At 59.7% G+C, this 22,238-nt stretch overlaps 1 protein-coding gene across 1 annotated transcript in view; it reads right to left on the bottom strand.

Annotated features, from left to right (window-relative positions):
• The window catches only part of GATA2 (GATA binding protein 2), an 89,867-nt gene that overhangs the window by 15,200 nt on the left and 52,429 nt on the right, over positions 1-22,238 (bottom strand). The window lies entirely within an intron of this gene.

Raw genomic sequence — 22,238 nt, 5'->3', positions numbered from 1 at the left:
TTGCAGAACTAGCATCAAAGATACTAACGGGGCGGTGGCAATCCACGGGCTTGGAGGGGTGAGGTCCTGGGGCTGAGGGCAGAGAGGAGAAGGGAGTGGCGTGCAGGACGCGCTGTATGTGTGGGGCCTGGGCCACAGGCGGCAGCGTGCTCAAAGGGCACGTGTGAGGGCAGCTGGCCAGCAGGCCCTCCCCAGCCCTCACAGGGACCGAACGTTAGGCCAGGCCAGGGACAGCAGTCAGGAGCGACAGCTGAGGGCTGGAGGCTGGGAGAGTTCAGGCCCGGCCCCCACTTCTCCCCGGGCTGGGAATAAACTGGGAGAGGGCTGGGTGCAGGGAGAGGGAGGCGCTGTGTGCAGACCGTCCAGTGGTTCCTTGGAGCCTCACTGCCACCGCCTGAGGGGACACCTCCAGTAACAGCAGTGGCACTTCTTGCCTGGCCCTCAGCCTTCTGCAGGCCAGGGTCCAGCCCCCCCCCCCAGGCCACCTCCCGTGCCTACTCAGCCCTTTGGAGTGGACACAGCTGGGAGGAGCTGGGGTCTCCCCAGGCCCTGCCCCTTAGAGGAGGAAACTCCCTCTGGCATCATCCCCAGCGTGGAACTCTAAGGCCAGAGCTGCTGGGTGCCCCCCAGCCCGGCCAAGTCCTCCCTGACCGAGGGGTGTGAGGCTGGCCCCTCCCTCTGGGCCCCTTCTGGGTGTCCCTGCAAGAGTAGCCCTGGGCTCGGCGACTCCTCCCTGGGCAGCTGCCCCTCCTCTCTGTGCCTCCGGGTCCTCCACCTGAACCCACCTCCAGGGTATCCCCTGCCCCGTCCTGCCCTTGGCCGCATCATGTGGCCAGCAGAGCCCCACCCCCACCCCCCGCAGACATAGAGGGGTGCCCACTGAGCAGGACCTAGTTCTGGGGGCAGATCCATGGGGGAGAGGGAGATAGCGTGGACTCGAGCCACTGCCTGGCCTCTCTGCTTGTGTGACCTTGGGCAAGTCCCTTAACCTTTGTGCCTCAGTGTCCCCACGTATAAAATGAGAACAGAAGCAGCTGCTTTGTGGGGCTCTTCAGGTACTGGGCCCATCGTGTTACCCACTGCCCTGAGGATGGGACCAGCACACAGGGTCTCACACAGGAAGGTGAAGGGCCTACAAACCCCTGACCAGTGGTGCGGGCCGCCCCAGGCCCAGCTGTTTGCCAAATCAAACATCTTTCTGTGACCATCCCCACAGCCACCTGCACCTGTCTTCCTGCCTCCCACCTCACCTGAAGATCACACTCCTTAAAGCCCAGGGAAGGAAGCGGGCTCAGGTGGAGGACACTGAGGCACAGAGAGGAGGGAGAGCCGCCTGGGGTGTGACTGACTCCCAGAAGCCTCCGCCCCCCCCCCCCCCCCCACAGAGAGTGCGGTGAGTCGGCCTGCTCCGAGAAGCCCCTATCGGGCCTGGCATCGGAAGAAACCCGAGCACCCATTAGCAGGCTTGGGCCAGGGCACAGCCTTTGAAGGAGAAGGGCAGCCAGGGTGGCTGGACAGGGGCGGGGGCCAGCGCCCAGGGGCATTCTGACGGGCAGTGGCCCCCTTCCCCTGGCTCCCCCACCAGCCCTAGGTGCTCCAGAAGAGAGTACAAGCACACTGAAGCCACCATCACAGGCGGAAACTCCCCAAATCTGGGAATGTGGTCTGGGAAGCATCGCCTCAATTATAGATGAGGGAGGTGGTGGGAGCTGGGGCTCAGCTGACCGGTGCCATTGCCTAGGCTCTGGATGACACCCTTGCCTCAAGACCTTGGGTGTGTCCTTGGAAACAGGTGCCTTCTGGGACCCTGCTTTGGGCGGGGGGTGGGGGGCACAAGGGGCAGCAGCACCCCGCCTAGTGCTCCCGCCCACCCGCCCATACAGAATGAAGTCATGGGCAGGCGTCCTGCCACCGGCTGGGGCAGGAGGGGCAGCCGTGATTGGCAGGCCCCCAACCAGCGGGGCTAATGCACCAGCAATGAGATAAGGCTTATCTGGAAATGTCCCTGGAATCGAGACTCTGATGGAAACAGGCTTCTGGGTTAATATATTTTTGATAGATAAAGTCTCGTAAACGGGAAGCCCTGGGGGCCCAGGGCAGGAGATGGGGCAGCTTCTGTTCTCCCAGGCCTCTTGCCCTGCCGGTGTGTGTGTGTGTGTGTGTGTGTCCCAGGTATCTGTGTCTGTTGATGTCTGGGCATGTGAATGGATCTCGGTCTCGGGTGTGTATGTATCTCTGAGGGTGGTCTGTCAGGCTGGAGATCTCTGGTGCATCTGTGTGGGAGTGGGGTTAAGAAGAGGGGTGTCGGGTCCAGTGTGCACAGGGTGGCAACACATGTGTCCGGGGCCACAGGGACTTGCAAGTGGGTGGGGCCTGGTCCCCAGGACCTGGTGGGACGGCAGAAGGCTCATTGCCCCCGTTCTATGGACCCAGAGCCCCCCTCAGGGTGAGCCGGACCCTCTCAGTGCCAACTCACCCTCAGGCTGATCCAGGCCTCAGGCCCTCCCTGCCTCCTCTGCCTTCCCCCGGGGTCAGCATTTCCAGGTCTGCTTCTGGAGCCCAAGGCCAGTCCTGCTCACAGCCTCCCAGCTCCTTGTTGAGCTCTGTCTGTCCTCCGTCACCATGACTGGGGCGAGGGGAGGCCTCTCGCTGAGGGACCACCTAGGCAAGGTCTCAAAGAAAGAGTAGGAGTTGGCCAGGGGGAGGAGGGTACCGTCCAGCAGGGGGCACAGCAGGAGCGAGGGCTCCAGGAGAGCACTTGGTAGGGCCTGCGTGAGGAGGGATGAGGTCATGGCTCCCAGTCTCCCTCCAGCCCCTACCGGGCCTCCGGGAGCCTCCACATAGGCAGCCCTGATTAAAAAGAGTAATTAACACTTGGCTGATAACAGAGTCATGCCATTAATTAGCCAAGCTCAGCTAGCACCAGGGCTTGATTGCGGGGAGGCAGCGGAGGGATGCTGGTGAGGGGGGCCCTGCGTACTCCCTTGGGGGGCGGCCGACCCCAACTCTGGTCTTGCGGAGTCCCCTGCGGGAGCCCCATTCCCTTGCTGAGTGCCGGGGGGGGCGGCAAGGGAAGCAAAGGCGGCAGCTATGCAGGCAGGCTGGGCAGGACCAGAGGCCTTGAAGGCTGCTGTCAGTGGCCTTGAAGGGCATGGAGGGGCAGGGAGAGTGCCTCAGATCGGGGTTTCAAGAAACCCCTCTGGACCCCAACTTCCTGCCAGTTCTGGACACTCCTATGCTAAATTTCCAGGGCTTGGAGATCAGGGCCGCAAGAGACCTCAGGGCTAGAGGAGGACTCCCAGGACTGGCCAAGGAGCCCAGGGGAGGCGGCAGTGCAGGCTGAGCCCTGGGAGGAAGAAGAGGGCTCTGGAGAAGGTTTGGGGATTCAGCATCGAGGGGTGGAAGCTGGGAGCAGGGACAGATTTGGGAAGAGACCCGGAGTTGGTCATTCTGCATTTATTGAGCACCTCCTGTGTGCCAGGTCCTGGGATCACAGCCTGGTGCTCCCTGGATGCGGTGAGGTGGGGCACCCTGGACCCCAGACTCCTGTCCTCCCCCAGGCCAGCAGGTCAGAGGTCATGAGCCCCGGAGCCTCCCCGTGTACCCTGCCACGAGGTATTGCTCAATCCCCCCACACCCTCCCATGTTATCGCCAGGTCTGGTGGGGAGAAAGCACAGCGGAGAGAAACGGCCACTTCCCGTCGCCACAGCTGGGGCTCCAGATAAAGGCCAGCTGGGAGCCCAGGCTGACCTGAGGAGGCTGGGGTAAGGGGCCAGGTCCGGCTACCTGCCTGGCCCCTCAAGGGGCACCCACAGACTCAGCCCTGAGCCCCCCGGCTTCCAGCAGAGTCACCACCAGGCAGCGCCGGGAGTCAGGCTGCTAAGGGCCACCCTATTCTGCTGGGGCCAAGCCTCTGCTCTCCCGCCCTGCCCACGCCCCACTCCCTCCCCCGGGGTGGGTCCCGCAAGCTAAGGCAGGTGGCCAGCGAGGGTGCCTGTGGCCAGGCCACCCGGGGTGGCAGGGCAGGTAGCATCCGTGGCGGCAAACTCAGCCTGCATCCCCACGGCCGTCTTCCTTCGCTCCCCCAGCGCCACTCTGTCTCTGGGTCTCCACATCCACCTCTCTTGTGTCCAGTTCACTTCTCCCACCTGCCACACCTTGAGGCCCGGTCCGGCCCCCGAGCTGTGTCCAGCACAGACCCTGCTGGACAGCCAGCTGACGGGGGGCAGGTTGGAGGCCGAGAAGTGTGGGCTCGGGGTGGGGCTGGTCACCTGCGAAGCACAGGCACCACTGGAGTTTGGTCAGCCCTCCCCTCGCACCCTTTCTCCCTGCTTTTTCCACCCCAGCATCTGTCCCTAGGTGTGATCATACCCACAGCCTCTGAGGGCCCCTCCTCACCCCGTCTCTTCAGTTCCCTCTGAGGGTGAGAAGGCCCAGAGGGGCTCCCCGGCTCAGATATAGAAAGGCAGGGTCGGGGGACAGGCCAGGTAGGGGGCAGGAGCCAGGCTTTCCCCAGAGCTCCAGGGGAAGGCCTTGGAAACAGAAATTTCCCAAGGGTTCCGGGGCTGGAGCCCACACCAGGCCACGAAAGCCAGGCCTGGCCCATCCTGTGTCCTCCCGATTCACTACCCAAGCAGGACTTGCCACGCCAGCTCCTTATGCTGTCCCTAGACTGTCCTCCTACGGCCACTAACCTCGCCCACACCCAAGACCACCGCCTCCGCCATTAGCACTGGGGACCCGCCGCGCACGTGGGGAAGGTGTGTGAGGCCACTGGCCAGGAAGGAGGTGCTGTGAGGGGAAGGGGTGTGGGGGCGGGGCTCCGTAGAGATGGGGAGGAGGAGGTCGGGAATGATTAGGAGGTGACGTCCTCTGCTGGTCTTGACGCCCGCTTGGGTGCAAGAGGGAGCCGGGAGGGAGGGGACCTGGGACACCTGGGCAGCCTCTGCAGGGTCACTGGGCACAGCGCGGGCCCACCAAGAGGGGAACCCAGCAGCGGGACCAGGTCTGGCCAAGACCTCCCGATGAGCATGGTGTGGATTCCTGAGCCCGCCTGGCGCAGCCCTTGGGTAGGGGCCTGCATCTAAGACTCGGGCCGCGGCAAGGGGAGCCCAGAAGGAAGGCAGAGGAGCGGCTGGAGACGGGGAAGGAACGGTCTGCAGTGCTGGGCGTGGGGCTGCGGGCAGGGTCCCAACGGAAGCGGGCCAGACACCTCTGGGGGCAGGTGGGCGGGAGCGGGCGCCAGGCAGGACTGTTGTGTAACGGGTGTGCTGTGAGATGAGGCAATGCGCTCCCTGATCAGATGTGGAGCCGGAAGATGGGGTGGCTGATAGCCATCAATCAGCAACATCTCGCTGATTCTCAGTATTCGACAGGGTGGAGGGAAACGCACCCACCCCACCGCCCAGGCCCTCGAGGGGGCCCCTGCAGCAGCCTGGCTTCGGAGCCTCCCCTGGGCTGAGCCCAAGCTAATCAAGGCCGGGCCAGCGTCTCCTGCTCCATCCCCCCGAGGGTCACATTCTCCAGGCCCGTGTCCTCAGCACTCCTTGTGCCTGATACTCATGCTCTGTGTCCCTGTGGGGTCTCAGACCAGCCCCCTCCTCTCTCTGGGCCTCGGGGCTCCCCTCACAGATGGCTGCCGACGGCCAGAGCAGGGGAAGAGGCTCAAAAGTGGCACTGAAACAGGAGGCTGGGGCTCAGAGGGTGGTGTCCTGGCCCCCTAGGGGGCAGACCTGCCTTGCCCCTCCTGGCACTGCAGGCCCCTGGCTTACAGATGGGCTGCAAGGCAAAGAACAGCTTTGGGGACCCCCGGATCGGCTTCTTGGATTTCCTTCACAGAGGGGAAACTGAGGCAGGGGTAGGATTTGTCCCCTGCCCTCAGCCCCCCAGCACAGGAAACCCTGGGGCGGGGGGGAAACAGCCGCTGCCAACTCTTGTCCCCTGGGCACAGTGCACATGCCCAGCCTGGTCCCAGTGCCTAGCTGGTCCTGGTGCAGGTCCCTGGGAACTGGGGGTCTCGGTACACAGGTGGACATGCTGACCGGCAGGGCGACCACCACCCCATGGACAGCCGAGTGGGCTGCTGATAAGGAGAGACGGTTGTCAGAGTCACGGGGTGCCACTGATAAAGCAGACAAGCATCTCCCGGTGGCCGGAAGATAGTGGGAAGAGGCCCAGTCCCGGGGGTGCCCACATCTCGGGTGGAAACACTGAGGCTGCTGGTTCTGCACAGGGCCCACCTGCCCGTCCCCCCAGCCAGCAGCCCTCACAGAGGCATCTGGGCCACTGCTATACACAGTGCAGCCAGGGGACCCTGGCCCGGAGAGGCAGGGCCAAGCCTGAGGTCACCTGGCAGGACCTGCTACAAGGCCAGTAGCCCCACCCTGCCCCTGCCTCCCCTGCCCACTCACCCAGTCCCACCTCAGCCCTAGACAGCTCCGAACAAGCTTCTCGAGGGCCCCTAGCCTGACAGACTCTTTCCACCGCCACACCTTTGCTCACACTGTGCCCCTGCACTCTTCCCCCCACGCTCACCCCCTGCTGCTTCATCCAGGCACAGCTTGCCCCTGAAAGAGGGACGATCCAGCCAAGATGAGAGGATTCCGGGAAGTTGGGGGTGTTACAGAGTTGGTGGGGGGGACCCCACTGACATGCGACAGACTCGGTGCAGGGTATATCACGTGCTTTCTCGCGGGACACCCTACAAGGTAAGAATCCTCACCCTGGTTTCCTTGGGTGACTGAGGCCCAGACAGGCCTAGTGTGACGTGTCCAAGATGAAACCACCTGGAGGGAGGTGTTTGGGCCGTTGGAGGCCGCAGCCTGGCTCAGGTGCTCAGGGGAGGGTTCAGTCAGGCCCTGTGGGGAGCGGAGCACCCAGCCACAGGAGTGAGCTCTGTCCGTGGCTGGTGGCTTGCAGCCCCACCCCCAGCTCCCCTTCTGGCCCTGGCCCCAGAGGGGCTTTATGGTCCTGAGGACTTGCCCAAGGTCCCCTGGGAGTTGGTGAGGGATGGGGACGTGCCACCAGTCTGGAGGGGTGCAGAGCCCATGCCCTTCCCAGATGGTGCCATTACTTCCCGGGACAATTCCTGCACCTTGTTCTCCTCCCTCCCCGAGCATTCTGGCCGTTTCTACCTCACAGGTGTGGGGTAGAGACTCAGGGAGGGGACAGTCCCCCCATAATGCGGGGGTGACAGGGGCTGGGCATGTCACTGCGTTCTTTTTCTGGAGCCCCTGGGAACAAGCCCCTGTCTTCTCGCTAGGGTTGATATCAACTTGAAGCTGCTACGACCATCTTGGTACCACGAAGGGAGTGACGTTTACACCACAAAGGAGTGACGTCTACACCGAGGAAAGACTGACAGACAGACGGAGAGAAACAGATTCCTGAAGGTATCCGCTGAATACCTGGAACCAGCTATGCCTGAAGTTTACCCTCAGGTTATGTGAGGCAGTGACTTCTCTTTGATGCTGAAGCCGGTTGCAGTTGAGTTTCTGTTTATGACTCAGAGTACACATGAACACGGTCAGTCAGCAGTGCCTTTCGCCAGTCTGGGACATGCCCAGGGCCCCGGGCCCCGCTGCAGACATACAGGAGCCCGCGTATGTCCCTGTGGACGTGGATCCCAGTCTTGCCCTCTCTGGAAGTCTTTTCCCACAGCCAATACTCCCACCCCAGCTGTGGGGCCTTGGGCAGTTCCCTCCTCCCAACTGTATGTTCTCTGTGCACCCCCAACCCTCCCCCACACACACGGTTACCCCCTCCTGCCTCGGATGCTCTAACAGCCACCTCTGCCCGCCTCCCTCAGCAGCCCAGCAGGGTGCCGCACAAATCACCACCCCGGATCTGGATGGATTCTCACGGCTGCCCACCCACTGGGCCCCCTGAGACCTGGCTCTGCCCCAGAGTGCACACCTCTGCTGTGGCTGGGGACAGCCCCTTATTTGCCCCACATGCCCCTTACCTTTTTTAGATGTTTATTGCCAGCTTTCGAACGGCAGATTTCGTACTAAAACATGATCTTTGCCACTTACTGACACCTGTGGTCCCTTCCCAAAGCTGGTGATGCCGAGAGCAGCCCCCACGGCCCTCTCTGTCTCTCACATCCTCCTTGGCACCTGCCCAGGGTCAGCGTCTCCTCGCCCTAGACCACCGGCTTGGACAATGGCCAACGCATATTACCGGTACCCCTGCTCTGCCCTATAGCACCTGCAATCTGCACTCACACCAGCCGGAGGGCTGCTGTTCACACCTGTCATAAGTCTTTCTTCTGTGGAGAACCTCCCAGGTCCCCACCTCCCTCAAATCTACACACGTGCCCAGTGACCTCCTGAACCTCCTGTCCCATTACCCTCCCCAAACCTACCTGCTCCAGCTCCACTGGCCTCCCCACCTCAGGGCCTTTGCACCTGCTGTTCCCTCTGACCCCGTTCAGCCTGCTCCCTCCTGCTGCTCTGTGAGGCCCTGTCTGGGTGCCTCAGTAAAAGTCACCCCCCCTAGAACCCCCTCATCCCTCCTTGCTTTCAGTGTTCTCCCTAGAGATTATTACCTTCTAACACACTGAATATCTTGCCCATTTACCTCACTTACTGTCAGTGTCCCCCATGCGAATGTGAGCTCCAGAGACAGGAGTTTCTGTCCGTTTGTTCATCCCCAGCACCTAGCACACACGCCGGGTGCCCCACACTCTTTGGGCATCCATGGCTGTTGAGGATTGAATGAGTTAGTCCATGTCGAATCCCCGTGGGTCCCTACCATGGAGCATGTCCCCGTAAATGGAGCTGGCTCCATCATTGCTGTTTTTACCCTTTCTGGCCACGCCGGCCTGGCCTATGTGCCCCCACAGCAACCTTCACCTTTGGGCAGTGGGGTCGGGGGGAGTCATTTGGGGATGGCCCCAGGAAGCACCAGCAGGAGAGGGAGTGAGGGGGGGAAGGGCGGGTGCCAAAAAGTTGTGTCATCATGAATCACCCTGCTGGGCAGCTGTGCTCTCGGTCCTGGGAACAACTCCTCCAGGGCCAGGGAGCCAGAGCACGAATACCCAGGGTTGTCTGTCCACTGCGAGTCAGGGCTGCCCCCCTTCCCAGCACTTGCTGGCCCTCTCACCCTGTCCCCTACTCCCCCTCCTACTAGCTGTTCTTTCTACCAGCTGCCCTTGCCCTGCTGGCTCCTTCTCTCCGCTCAGGTATCATCTCCGAAGAGACGGCTGACCTCCCCGGGGAGAAGTGCTCCTGTCCCTCTCATCCACGGCCCCCAGTTTAGTTATCTGCAGGGCTGTTTCTCAGTGGTTCCCCTGGTTAGCAGAGGGCCCCCCACAAGAGCATGAGGCTCCCGGCAGCAGAGGTCTGTCTCTGCTCCAGTGTCCAGAACAGAGCCTGGCACATAGTAGGCGCCCCATAAATGCAGGCTGAATCAGTTGGGAGAATGCATGGTGCCAGCCTTCACAGCAAGCTCATCAGTGGGAGGTACCTCCTGTGGGGGCCATCCTTGGCCGATGCAGGCCTTGCGTGGGACCCAAGTGCACTGAGTTGGTCTCCGGGACTTCTTAAGGGCACAGGGAGCCCCCAGGGGTCACAGAGGAAGGTCCCTGAGTTGGAGGAGAAGGTGACCAGAAATGGAGGCAGATACCCACAGCCACAACCCTCCCTCCCCACCACTGGCCCCCAGCCTGTCCCTCCCTGTCCTCTCTCCCACCCAGGCGAACCTGGTGAGTGCAGTTCAGAAGATGCTGGTTAGGACCACAGATCCCTGAGCAAATATGCTAATAGTCTAGAGCAGGAGTTGCCCAGGGAGCCTGGGAGGGGGTATGTGCAGGAAGGTCTGCAAGGGTCGGCTGTGTGTGGGTCTCGGCCTAACCACGGGGGCCATCGTGAATGGGCCAGAGTTTTTAGGTGGGGGGTCTGTGCACAGGAGCGGGAGCAGATGCAAGGCTGGGACACCTGTGGGGAGGCTGGCACGCACCTGCATGTGCCAGCATGGGACACCTGTTCGGATGAGTCTGATCACATCTCTGGGCCGGGCTGTGTGCACACGTCTGTGTAATGGCCCAGGCAGGTGCCCTCTGGCATACGCCGGGTGATTCTGGAGCCTGCCAGGTGTGGGTCCACGAAGCTGCATACGTGGGTTTCAGTGGGGGTGTGTGCAGGTGTGTGGGGGGCACGTGTGTGGGGCTCTGCACATGTGTTTCCCTACACCCAGCCTGAGTGAGGGCTGCAGGGTCAGGCAGACCCAGTTCCCTGTCCTGCCCACTCTGACCATCATCACCTTGGACGGGCTTTTCCGAAAAACGGGATTTTATCGCTGCCTCGGGGTTGCTGCAAGAATTTGGAACGACACATGCACTGACTTGGCGATTCCTTAACGGTGTTTGTCATCCCCTCACTTTACATGTTGCTGTTCCCCACCCCGGATCTGGGCCTCTGCCCCCCCATGCCACCTCCCCAAGACCAGGGGACCCCTGTCACCCTCCCCCATGCCATGCTAGGCAGCCATGATCTTCATCCCCAAATGAATTAAGGCAACAAATGCCATGTTGCGTTGGTCAAACTGGTAAAGACTTAAAAAGTCTGATAACATCAAGAGCTGGTGGACAGGTGGGGTGATGGGAGGTCTTGCCCACGTGTTTAGGGAGGGGATGTCGCATGGCCGCCCTGAAAAGCGAGCTGCTGCATCCACTAAAGGTAAAACGCAAGTGCCCCGTGGGCAGGACCACAAGCCCACGCGTGCGCCCAAGGAGGAGCAGAGAAAACAAACCATCATCGGTGTGGAGCGGTCCCCAAACGCAGTGGGTGTCCTAGGGAGGAATATTCTACAGCAGGTGGAGGGAATGAACCCCCAGAATCCTGCGCTGGATCCCAAAACAGGTAAAAAGAGGTTGCAAAAGGCTACCTGAAGAATGAGACATTTGCCCCTTGAAAGAAATTCCGTCAAGCAATCCATGCACTCTGTGAACACAGGTGTATGTATTTAGGTGAGCCAACAACCGGTGACTGTCCCTCAGAGGCCGCTGGAAAGGTGGTGGACAAAGGGCACTGTTGCCTTACCTTTCATGTTTCCGTTTTTGCTCAGAGACCGTGTGGCGTATTAGCCAGGAAGTAAACATGAATGAGGGACAGACCTCTGTGAGGCACAGAGACGCAGAGGCCTCTCTGTGTGGGCCGTGAGGGCCATGAGGGGAGTCCTGAGAGCTCCTTGTTAAGCACACCCCTTGGCCCAGTTTTCCAGAAGACCAGCCCTCAGGGCAGTCCTGTGTCTGTAGACGAAAGGGTGGCCCTGAAGGGTGAGGCCCTGATACTCCTCTGTGACTTCCCTGGATTCCCTCCTGGACCCTGTCCCCAGGTTAACCCGGAGCAGTGGCCGCCCTGAAGTCCCGGGCATCTCCGGGGCCCCAGATCTTTTGGGCCCCACTATATTCCCCCATTGCGTGACCTCCACCCAAATCTCCAGGCACAGAGCTCAGCATGACTCTGGCCTGGAAGGGTGGCCTGACATGACGGGTGGGGCCAGGGATGACCACTCTGGGTGAGTGTGTGGGTAAGTCTGGGCAACCCAGGGAGACAGGGACAGGCTAAAAACTCATCTCACCCTCAGCACCCCCTCAAAGCTGCAGTTCTGGGACCAGAGACTGATTGCAAGAGGAGGCTGGGGGCCAGCTAGCCCCTGTGGGGCTTGTCAGAACTGGGGGTTCATGCCTGCACCCCGTGCTGGTGCAGGAGGGGCAGCTGAGTCCCAGAGAGGGAGACACAGTGAGAGACATACCAAGGGAAAGAGTGAAAGAGATACCAAGAGAGAGTAAAGGAAATAGGGAGAGAAAAGAGACACGGAGAGTCCCAGATCGCTCCACTCCGTGCACCTGCAGAAGGGGCGACGGCGACAGAGTTCAGCACGGGGAGGAGAAAGAGGTACGCTTTCGGCCTGGCAGGTCTGCCCTGCTCTGATTGGCTGGGACTGGCTGCAATTAAAGCCCATAATTGATTCCCTGGGATGACGAGGATCATTTCAATGCAGAGAATTAAGGTTTTCTTCCAAGATGGAAATAAAGATTAATTTGCAATTTCCTTCCTCACTGCACACAGGAGAACAGGCCCTGCTAGGGAGAAATCTCAGCCCTGGCAGGTGGGCTGGGGGTGGGGTGGCCTTTGGGGCCTGGATCCCCAGCCTCCACTGCACAGGGAGAGAGGCCGGAGCAGGGAGCAGCCCGGAAGACGACAGCCTCCAGGCTTCTGTGCCCCCACGGCAGGCCCAGAGGGGCCCAGTCTGCCCTTCTGGGACTCGGGGCCTCTCTGAGCCTCAGGCTGCTGGCTATTTGATACTGCTGCAGAGCCTGGAGGGCATTAATCCACATTTGAAGAGCCCCTCCAGTCCTGGCTTCAAAGCAGGGAGGGCAGGCGCTATGACGCATCAGTCCCCACCGTGGTCTGATATCCAGAGAGCCACAGGGAGAGGTGGTAGGAGAGCCCCTGAGGGGAGGAGTGGGAAGCACTTCTCCCTGGTGGCTCCTTTCCCAGCCGCTGGCCTCCTTCTGCAACCCCCAGCAGAGCCAGCTGAGCCCCGGAACTAACACAGGACCTCCCTGGGAGGATACACATGCTGGAGCCCAGGAGGTGCTCCTGTCTCTTTGGCCTGGGCACCCCCAGACCCCCAATCCTGGGCCCTTCGCTGGGGATACTCCCAAGCACGGCCACATAGGAAGGCTCCAGAGAGGAGCAGCTTGACCACCCGGGGACCACCCCTCAGAGAGACCTGCTCAATCCCAGGAGAACACCAGCCAGGGCGGGGGAGCGAGCGGGCCCAACCACACGTGTGCCCCCCAGGAGCCAGTGTGGCATCCTCAGGCCTGGGTGCACTGGGGGCAGGTGTCCATCGCTGCCTCCACGCTGTCCAGGCCCACACCCTGCTCAGACCGGGTGACCGAGTTGGGCTCAGAGTCCCGGCCCGTGCAAGCACGGCCTGTCTCCCCGCCTCACCCTCTGGCTGGGGCCCCGTGTGAACAGTCCAACAGCCGCAGCTGGGAGGAAGCCTGCTGTCTCTGTCTGCGGTCTTCTGAGATCTTGGCCTCCCAAGGGTGCGGGGGCTGTGCTCCGCACACCCTGAGCGAGGCCTCGAGGACCCCCAAGAACTAGGACTGGGCTCTCGGCCTGCTGTGCCTCTGGGACACACCGTGCTGCACCATGGGCCCCACCCTGGGAGCCAACTGCCCCGCGCAGCCCGAGTCCGCCGGGGGCCGGCCACAGCCCGTTGGGTGCGAACAACCTGGATCTGGCCACCGCGCCTCCTGGGCCAGCCTTTCCTGAGGGCGACCTCTGCACGACCTCCGGAGCACACAGGGACAGGGAAGAGTAGGTTTATGAGCAGAGGGGTCAGCGCATTCCTCCTGGGCTTGCCCAGCGGCCTCGGCCTATCTCACCCTATCTTACCATCACGACAGGAGCCCCAGGCCACCCCTCCCCGCCCTGCCCTCCCGCAGACCCCACGTGCTCAGGACCTCGGCCTGCATCACGTCCCCGAGCCCAGGTTACCAGGGGTGGGCCTGGCCCCACCACCGGGACATCGCTCCAAGCCGGGTCTCCCTTTTACACACCTCCAGGCCCTGGGCACTCCCTGCACACTCCCCCGGGCGACTGACAGCTGGGAGAAGACAGCAACCCCGCCGAGTCATGAAGACTAGACGCCCATGCCGGGGGCCGCGGTGGTCTCTCTGGGACGCGCCCGTGGGTTTCAGTTCCCCCCTCTGCGCCCGCAGCTCCACCTGTTCCCGTGGCCCTGGGACAAAGACCTGGGGCAGAGATGGGACAGCACCCCCAGGCCAGCAGCTCACCCCCCACCCTGCCGACGCCCCAGAATTCTGAGCAGAACCACGCAGAGCAGGACCATCACCTCCAAAGAGCTGGGCCCTCGGGTCCTTTGCCTTCGCCCCGGACGTCCTGAAATGCCTCTGGCTGCTGTTGGCTGCTGGCTTTTGTCCATTTGTTCAACCAATAATTGGACCAAGGTTTTCTGAACATTTGCCAGGGACCCGGTGTGGCTTGGAACAGCCCCTCCCCTGATGAGGGGCACCCAGGAGGGCTGGGCAAGCTGCCACCCTGGCCAGAGGCCCACATGTCCTTGCCCACCCTCTACACCATCATGTCTGAGAGTCTTAGGCCCACCTCCCGGGAGACAGCGCCCAGGGTAAGCCCGGGACAGATGCCCAGATCCTTCGTTCCGTACCCACCAGATCTGCTGGGGGCACCGGGTAATAAAAGAAATCACAGACACCCACTGCAACCCAGCAGCACCCCAGCAGTTGTGTGAGCAAGGGGCTGGTTCCCAGAGCCCACGGCAAACCACAGCAGCCCTGCTTTTAACAGCACAGACAGATCTGGGATCCAGTGAAGCTTGGAGCAAGTGTCTCACCCTCTCTGTGCCTCAACAAAATAAAACGAATATTAGGACCTGCCTCACTGGGTAGTGGTGAGCACAAAAGGGGTACACAGCCGGTACTCACTAAGTGCTCTATGGCAGTCACTTGGGAAACCAGTTTGGGTGTTTCTTAAAAAGTGAAACACAGAGTTACTGCTGGAAAGTGGTAGGAACCCAAACGTTTATGGATGAACAAAATGTGCTATACCCACATCCCCATGGACTAATTACATAGAATTTATTCAGCGATAATATCATAATAAAAAGGAATGAAATACTGGGGCATGCTACATGGGTGAACCTCAAAAACCTTGTACTGAGAAGAAGCCAGGCACAAAGATCACATACTGTTTGATTCCATTTATATGAAGTGCCCAGAAAAGGCAGTCCCCCAGAGAGAGAAAGTGGATGAGTGGGTGCCTAGGGCTGAGAGATGATGGGCTGGAAGAGGTAGAGGGTTTCTTTTTGGGGTAATGAAAATCCTCTAAAATTGATCGCGCTGATGGATGATGTCCGAGGCCGCGAATGTGCTAAAAACCACTGAATCACACACTTTAAACGAGTGAATGGTATGGTGTGTGGATTATATCTCAAGAAAGCTGTTTGCAAAAACAATGAAGTTACCTTACGACCCGGCCATTCCGCTCCTAGACATTTATTTACCCAAGAGAATTGGAAACATACGTCCACGCAAACACCTGTACATTCGTGTTCATAGCAGCACGATTCAGAACAGCCAAACCGTGGAAGCAACTCAAGTGTCCACCCCCTGATGGATGGACAAATAGTATGCGGTCTCTCCAACGGATGGAATATTATTCGGCCGCGAAAAGGAGTGGAATTCTGACACACGCCACAATGTGGATGAACCTTGAGGACCCCACGCTCCGTGAAAGAAGCCAGACACCAAAGGTCAAACGTTGAATAATTCCACTTGCACAGAATGTCCAGAACAGGTAAACCAATAGATGCAGAAAGTTTGGTTCTGGTCCAGAGCCTGGCTGCATGAGGCACCAGTGTCCCGTTCCCTGGGGGCTGAGGGGCAGAACGGGGACAGAGCTGCGTGGGGGAGGCCACCCAGGGACATTCATGCAGGCCCCCCGGCTTCTGTCCCTGGTAGGAACCCCGCACCCCCACCCCGTACTCCCGCACCCCACCCTGCCCTGGCCAGCCAGCCAGGCCGCTCTCACAGCCTCAGTCTCTGCCTCCGTCCAGTGGGTCTCCCAATACCTCCTGCCAGGACTGCAGGAGCGGCTGGCGAGACTGCAGTGGAAATCATTTTGTTCTTGTTTTTAGGCGGGCTTATTATTTGTCGTTTCTGTGAAGGAAATAGTTCAAACATGCAAAAAACGCAAAGCACATAAAACAGTGAACTCCCATGCCCCAACACCAGCTCGAGCCATGAGAAGTGACAGAGCCTGACGGGCTCCATAGTCCTGGCCTTCCCGGGGCCCTGTCCTCGCTGCGGAGGCGGCCCCGCTCAGGGAGGCAGGGGGACCCGGTCCCTCCTCTAATTCCAGGTTTGGGCCGATGGAAACTCGAACCTCGCCAGGACTCCCCTGCTCCTGGCACGGGGCACCCGGGGGCCCCACCATTCTGAAAGTCTACAACCCTGCGTTTCAAACCCTGTTGTTTGCTGCATACGGTGAAAAGCACCCTCTTCGAGGTACGGTTCTGTGCGTTTTGAAAAACATACCGTTGTACAACCTTCACCACGGCCGGAATGCACGAGAGCTGCACCCTCCAGCATCCTTCATGCCCCCTGCACCCGGTCGTCACGCTGGGCTATATTTGCACCGCCACCGGGCTGTTTTCTGTCCCTATTTGCATCACCTAGAATGTCATGTAAATGGGAATCCCGTCGTACAGTCGCCCGTCTGTCAAGGTTGGTTCCTGCCACCGCTGTGTAGCATTGCACCCTGTGAGTGTACCCCAGCCCGCCAGCTGAGCGGGGGTGGTTTCCAGTTTGGGGGGACTATAAATAAAGCTTATAGACATACTCATTCATAAGTCATAAGTCATAAGACTTCTGCTTGAGGAAATGTTTGGGCTGTATGATAAGTGTGTAAGTATACACTTCATAAGTATCTTATAAGTATACACTTTATAAGTATACAGTCAGCGTTTTTATTCTTTCAATCAACACCTTCTTATCAGGCACCCACTTAGGGCCAGGCACTGAGCAAGGCCAGGGATGAAAGCGGCCAGGATGAGTAAGGCCCTGCCCTCCTGGGGCTGCCAGTCCATTGGGGGAAGCAGATAAGAAACAAGAAAACTCATGAACACACAGGATCATGTCAGATAGGGATAAGAGCTCTGAGGGTACAAAGGAGGGTTACCAGAAGGAAGGGGTGATCAGGGAAGGCCTCCCTCAGCACATGAGTTTGAACTGAGACTAGGGATGAGGAGGCCCCATCCAGTCAGTGCAAGATCCAGGGCAAAGGGTTCCAGGCAGGGGACTGAGCAGGCGCAAAGGCCCTGTGGCAGGCACTTCATGATGCTGTGACTATGATAGATTTGTTGGAACTTAACTGTGTGCTGGGAATGTGCTAAAAACCTTAGAGACATCTTCCTATTTAATTCTCATGGCAACCCAAAGCTGAGGGATCACAGTCATCCCCAGCTTACAGCCAAGAAACTATGAGGTTCAGAGAGCTGTCACCTGTCTCAGGGCCATGAGGGGCACAGCCAGGGTTTCAACCCAGTGGGACTCATAGAAGTGTGCTTAACACCGGGTTTCTGACCCTCACTGGAGTCCCTCCCTGCAGTCCTGCTGTGTGACCCCGGTGGATCACAGGCCGTCTCTGAGCCTCCACCTTCTTACCTGTGAAACTGAGCAGGGCTTGCCTGCCTTGAAGCCTGTTCTGGGAATCGTCTTGGCACAGAAGTGCTGGCAGTGGGCACACGGCTGTTCCCTGTGGCAGGGACAGAAGCAGCCGGGCCCCTGAGGAGGGTGAGCATTGCACTGCCACCGGGCGCCGACAGAGGGCAGGAGCGGCCCGCGCCTCCGCGGCCTGGCCGAGAGCGCACGGTGGAGTAGCAGGGGCGCAGCGTTGGTCTGGGAACTGGGACCCGTGCCGGGCGGGCGCTGCACTGGGTCATGCCCCAAGGTATTCTCAGGACGTGGGCACCCCTTTTAAGTACTCTTACGTGGGGTGTAAGACTGGGACGACCCAGGGACGGGGACCCAGTTAAGGACAGGAGTAGGGGTGCAGACGGCATTAGAGTGCCAGCGTTCCCAGGCCTGGAAGACTGTCCTCTCAGACCCACCCAGCTCTGGGCTGCCCCCACCTCTGCAGCTGAATCCTGGGAGGGGGGACATCACAGCAGGTCCCTGCCCTCCCTGCGTGGTGCAAGGGGGAGGCTTCCTCCAGGAAAGCCACTTGTAGAACCTGGGAAAACTGGCCCTCACTTGCAGAGCGCTTACCGGGTTCAAAGCCTGTGAAGTCCACTTGAAATGTGGCCAGTTTGAACTGAGATGCGCTGAATGGTCAGCACACCCCAGACTTCAAAGGCTTAATACAAACAATGGATTCTAAACTATCACATTAATCATTTTTTATATTGATCACATGTTGAAACGGCAGTTATCTAGGATATGCGGGGCTAAATAAAATGCAGACATTAATTTCACTTTAATGTTTTTAAATGTAGCTATTTAAAATTTAAAACTACAGGGGCACCTGGGTGGCTCAGTCAGTTGAGCGGTTGAGCAACCGACTTCGGCTCAGGTCATGATCTCCCCGTTTGTGAGTTCGCATCGGGCTCTGTGCTGACTCTCCGGAGCCTGGATCCTGCTTCGGATTCTGTGTCTCCCTCTCTCTCTGCCGCCCCCCCCCCCCCAACTCATGCTCTGTCTCAGAAATAAACATTAAAAAATTTAAAAAAAATTTTTAAACTACACACGTGTGGCTTGTGTTCCTTTGCACAGAATGTGCTCGTCTACATGTTTTATGCCTGTTAGCCCATTTGATGCTCACCTAGTCCTCTCCATGAGGCCTGTACTATTATCCCCATTTTACAGATGGAGAAGCTGAGGCCCCAAGCGGTGACATGACCCGCTCGGGGCTGGGTATGGGTGTACACCCAGCAGTGCCGCCCCACAGGCATGCCAGCCACCCTATGCCCAGGTACACATGTGCACACGCATGACACAGGCAAGTGCCCAAATGTGCATCACAAGTGCACAGATACACATGTAATAGATGGACGGGCACATGCACAGACATATGCCACCTGTGTCCCGGTGGACGCACGTGAAAATGGCTACATCCGGTCCGGTGACAGCCTCACGAGCACATGCGTCCACACTCACGTGCATGGCCCCCTGCTCACGCCCACACACACACACACACACCTGCACCCCCCAAGTGCCATCTGGAGGACTTTTGGGGGGTCCCACTGCTGGGCCTGATGGTCCCCCTGCTCACCCAGGCGTGGACTTGGGAGGGTCCGACCGAGACCCCATCTCTGTGTGCAGGAGCCGGAACCGAGGTGAGCTGGTGCGCCTGCTTGGGGCCCTGCCCTCCGCTGCCCACCCTGCCCGCCACCAGGCCGCTGTGGGCCCTTCCTCCTGGCTGCAGAGCATTTGCATAAAGCTCCCCAAGCCCGCGGATCGCATTACATGGAGGCCCGATGATAATCTTTGTTGAAATAATATTTAACACATGCTGCACTTTTAATTAACTATCTGAATAATCTCAAATTAATACCAGAGCTTTAAAAATAAGTTTTCATTTTCACGTTGGGTAACATAATAGTGGCCCGGCTGGCCCGTTTCCCCCTCCTTTGATTTAATTAAAAGCCCTTTTGTGTGTCTCTTGTCACTTCAGAAACAGACAAAAGCACCCGGGTGGGCGGGCCGGAGTTCCTGGCTTGGGGGTCCAGGGCCTAGGCCAGGGCTGGGGTCAGGGCTGCCCAGGGTCCTCACTCCAGCCCCGGGCTGGCTCTGGTGTGGCCATCCTGTGCACAGGACATTCCAACTTGGTCACAGACACCCATAGGTCACCTCTCCTACACCTGGACCTGTACCCCACACCCCGACAGGCCTGCCTATGTGCTCCCAGGGCCAGGCCCTACAGACAGACCCGCTCCCCCTGACAGTTCTTGCACCTGCAGGCACACACGTGCAAATAGACACACATGCACACGCACACATGTGCACGCGCACGCAAGATGGTGTAGAAGTTGACGGCTGAAGCCGGTCTGGGCTGGGGTTAACAATTCGCATTCTGAGTCTGAATCTGAGAAGACCAGAGACTGCCTGGCCCGCGTCCCATCTCCAGCTGACTCTGAGTGCGCGCACGTGTGGGAGTGTGTGTGTGTGTGTGTGTGTGTGTGTGTGTCGCTGTTATTCTGTCTCTATCTCTATGCCTCTATCCCAGGCTTGACGCTTCTAGAAACGGAACCCGGCAGGCAGCTTCCTCTGGCCATTCCTGCTTCCATGGTGCCCTGGGCCCCAGCCCTCCCTCCTAGGTCTCCTCCTACTGCTGAGAAGCAGACAGGAAGGACTGCTTTTTCTTGGGGTCTTTGCCTTGCCCCCCACCGGCAAGCCAAGTCGTCCTCCTCTGATCAGAGTCAGGGCTGAGGGAGGCCTTCCTCGGGCAAGTGGCCCCAGAGAGCCCAGTGGGGAAACTGAGTCCCTATGGAGCCTTGGTTTTCTCTGATAGGTCCAGGCTGGTGGGAAGCTTTCTGCAGGAGGGGGGTACATGGCAGACCCCACCTGCCGAGACTGGATTCTTGGCAGAGGAAAGCAAGATTCATTTGGTTCTGAAGCTGAAAGTCAGAAATGGCTCAGTGGAGATGAACGGCGGCTGGGTGGGTGGTGAGTGCATCGCGTAGCGCCACTCTGAAAGCTGGGGGCAGGGAGCTCATGCCTCCCTGGGGCCCAGGGACAGTTCTGAGGCCGCCCCACTGGGGTTAGAAGTGGCCACATCTCCGCTCCCTCCACACATCTGGTTTATTCACCCGATCAGCAAACACAGACGGGTTGGATGCATGTTGAATGAAGGTACTGAGCCTGGCAGGCACACAGCGGTGAGGTAAGGGGGTCACTGCCCTCACCAGGCGCCCATGGTAGGGGGGTGGGGTGGCTGGGAAGCTGGGCTGCAGCCCTCCGGGTGGGTCACCAGGCATGGGTGGAGAGTCCGCATGCGAGCTCGGCACTCCTCCTCCCTCCACCCAGGGTCCCGCCTTCCACCCCAGTGCCTGGTCCTGGGACTTGGAACAGGAGCAGTGGAGCCAGATCCTGGGAACTGACTGCCCTGGGGTACGGCTCCCCCCTTCTCCACACCAACCGGTCCCTTCTGGCTCAGGCTGACCAGCCAACCCTGGTCAGCTGGGACCCAGCGGACTCCTGCCCCCAAGGCTGCCTGGAGGGGCGGGCGAGCCTACTCCCACCTACTGCACACTGGCCAGCGAGGACTGGCTGGGCCACCCGGGCACCTCACCGCCCCCCCCCCTTGTCTCACACAAGCACACGGTCATTCACAGCCGCTCTGTCACACACACGTGTGTTCACTCACACACACCTTCGCACATGTGGTCACCCAAGACCACCCACACAAGTGAGCATGGCCGGCTGGCCCATACAGATGAGTGACGGTCATGGTGTGGGTGCCAGCAGTCCCCTCCACCTGCTCTTCTTCCTGGGCACCCAGCCAGCCAGGGGGGCCACATGTGGGGTGGGAGCTGCCCTCGTCCTGAGCATCTACTATGTGCTGGGGGCCCCGCACAAGCTCCAGGAGTTCTCACGGATCTCGGGGAAGGGCAGGAGTCCCTCTTACAGATGGAGAAAGAAGCTCAGAGAGGCGAATTAAGTTGTTCAAGGTCACACGGGCAGAAATGAATGGAGCCAGGCCCGGAACTCAGACTCACCAGCCAGCCACCCCTCTGTCTCTTCAAGCCCTGAAAAGCTAACCTGCAGGGGGCCTGCCCCTCGATGCAAATGGAAAAGTAGAGGCAAGGCTGCATCTGGAACACCAGGGGGGCAACCGTGGGGCAGTGCAGCTCAGCTGGTCCAGGAGATGCAGAGCCCCTGTTCTGTGGCAAGACCCCGGGGAGCTGGGAGCCACTGAGGCTTGTCTCCCCCCCCGCCCCCGCCGCGCCTGCCCCCAGCAAGGGGACTGTGACCTGGCCCCACGAATCCCATGAACCCTGTGGAGGGCTACTGTGCACAAATGTGAGGGTTTCATGCCCGGGAAGTACTCAGAGCAGAGGATGCTATAGACAAGCCCTCCATTCGCTCATTTGCCCATTCAGTCGGTCAGTGCACAGGCTTGTGCCCAATGCTTGCAGGCACTGTCCTGGACCGGTGTGGCAAGACTGACCCAGGCCCTGCCCTCCTAGAGCTGCCCTTCCACTGGGGCAGACAGGCAGTACGCAGGCACCAAGGAGAGCAATGAAGCAATTCCGAATCATGATCATTAGCCAGACTAATCAGGGAGGGCTTCTCTGAGGAGGTCACCTGAATGACAAGAAGGAGGCAGCTCAGCAAAGAATCATGGGGGAGGATTTTAGGCAGAAGGACCACCAAGGGCAGAGGCCCAGAGGACTGAACGCTCACAGGAAGGAGGCCCCGGGCAGGGTGAGGGTCTGCAGGGCCAGGCCAGGAAGCAGCCTGGTGGGCACTGGGGCAAAGCCCCAAGGCAGCCCACACCCCCCACCCGAGGACCAGCGGCTGCTCAGCTCCAGCCCACGGTTGTCTGTGGGACTGAGGACCCAGTAGGGCCCAAAGGTTTCAATTTTGCCAGAAAAGCTGAAGGTTTAAGGGTGGTTTTTTTGCATAAAACCTTCTGGTTTTTTAAACGGCCAAAGGTGATTCAACTTTTTCTGGAAG

The sequence above is a fragment of the Panthera uncia genome, chromosome A2 (genome assembly GCF_023721935.1).
Source record: "Panthera uncia isolate 11264 chromosome A2, Puncia_PCG_1.0, whole genome shotgun sequence".
Taxonomy (NCBI): domain Eukaryota; kingdom Metazoa; phylum Chordata; class Mammalia; order Carnivora; family Felidae; genus Panthera; species Panthera uncia.
Note: the sequence above shows the minus strand (reverse complement) of the source record. Positions and strands in the feature narration are given on the sequence as shown.